The sequence below is a fragment of the Chinchilla lanigera genome, unplaced genomic scaffold (genome assembly GCF_000276665.1).
Source record: "Chinchilla lanigera isolate Chin_1 unplaced genomic scaffold, ChiLan1.0 scaffold00056, whole genome shotgun sequence".
NCBI lineage: Eukaryota > Metazoa > Chordata > Mammalia > Rodentia > Chinchillidae > Chinchilla > Chinchilla lanigera.
Window position 1 is genome coordinate 11,527,817 of NW_004955457.1, and position 1,646 is coordinate 11,529,462.

The 1,646-nt window shown below is 44.8% G+C and overlaps 1 protein-coding gene and 1 pseudogene across 12 annotated transcripts in view; one reads left to right on the plus strand and one right to left on the minus strand.

Moving 5' to 3' along the window:
- Nucleotides 1-1,646, minus strand: part of Abi2 (abl-interactor 2) — a gene marked incomplete at its 5' end in the record, with an annotated part of 110,842 nt that overhangs the window by 75,966 nt on the left and 33,230 nt on the right.
- The window catches only part of LOC102022885, a 12,786-nt pseudogene continuing 11,455 nt past the window's right edge, over nt 316-1,646 (plus strand).

Below are 1,646 nucleotides of genomic sequence, written 5' to 3' on the forward strand. Positions count from 1 at the left end.
TGGGGATTTAGCTCAGCGGCAAAGCGCCTGCCTGGCAAGCGCAAGGTCGTGAGTTCGGTTCCCGGTACCAGAGAAAAACCAAAAAAAAAAGAATAAAAACTATATCTGAACAATCTTTATAATGTGAAATAAAAAAACTTTAAAATACAGTATAGTAAAATCAACCGAAAAACACAGTCATTTTATAGCACATTAAAACCCAAGAAATATGTTTGAAAATGTCTTTCCTATTTTGAAAAGTAATTTTGTTGGGTATAGAATTCTAGGTTGACAGTATTTTTCTTTCCAGTTTTTTTTTTTTTTTTTTTGCGGGGAGGCGGGGCAGGGTCTTGTATAGTTCAGGTTGAGAACTCACTACAGGCTGCCCGCAAACCCATGGCAATTCTCCTGCTTCAGCCTCCTGAGTGCTGTGATTACAGGCATGTGCCACCACGCCCGGCCTCTTTCAATATTTCAACAATGCTGCTGCCCAATTTTCTGGCTTACATTGTTTGAAATGAAAAAGGTTTGTTATTTTTGTTCCTTTGTAGGGTGACTTCCTTTCTTCCTTTCTCTATCACTGTTTTGACAATTTTATTTTGTTCCTTTCTGTAGTTCTCCTTGAGTTTCTTGTGTTTAGGGCTCACTGTATTTTTAAAAATCTGTGAAGACCCCAGCTCTCCCCAGGCCCAGTCACCGTACCTCGAGGCCAGGTGACAGTTGGGCGCAGCCTGCCCTGAGCCGCCCGGGGCGCGAGGATCGCGGGGCGTCCCTCCGTCTCGTCCAGTCCCGAGCAGTCCCTTACGGTGCCATCAGCCAGGTGTCGATGCGAATCGTCTGCCTTGGGGAGGTTCTTGACTGACTCTGTGGTTCCAATCTGCGGCCCTCTCCACCCTATCGCTGGGCCCCAGGATGCCGAATGGGATTAACACGGTGAAGGGAAAGGCACTGAAAGCGGCCAAGTACCTGACCCCAGTGCTCAAGGAATCAAAACTTAAGGAAACAGGTGTAATCACCCTAGAAGAGTTTGTGGCAGCTGGAGATCACTTAGTGCACCACTGCCCAACATGGCAATGGACAATAGGAGAATTAAATGGCATACCTACCAACAGGCAAACCATTTTTGGTAACCAAAAATGTGCCATGCTACAAACGCTGTGGACAGATGGAATATGCAGATGGATTGGAAGCTATCATTGAAGAAGATGATGGTGATGGGGGACAGGTAGATACATATCACAACACAGGTATTACAGGAATAACTGAAGCAGTTAAGGAAATTACATTGGAAAACAAGGACAGTATAGAACTCCAAGATTGCCCAGCAATGTGTAAAGAGGAAGATGGAGAAGCTGCAGACACGGAAGAATACGAAAAAAGTGGATTGTTGGAAACAGATGAAACTACTCTAGACACAAGGAAAATAGTAGAAGCTTGTAAAGCTAAAACTGATGCAGGAGGTGAAGATGCTATTTTACAGACCAGAACTTATGACTTACACATCACTTATGATAAATATTACCAGACACCACGACTATGGCTGTTTGGCTATGATGAGCAAGGGCAACCTTTCACAGTTGAGCACATGTATGAAGACACCAGTCAAGATCATGTGAAGAAGGGCTGGGGATTTAGCTCAGTGGCACAGCGCCTGCCTGGCAAGCATG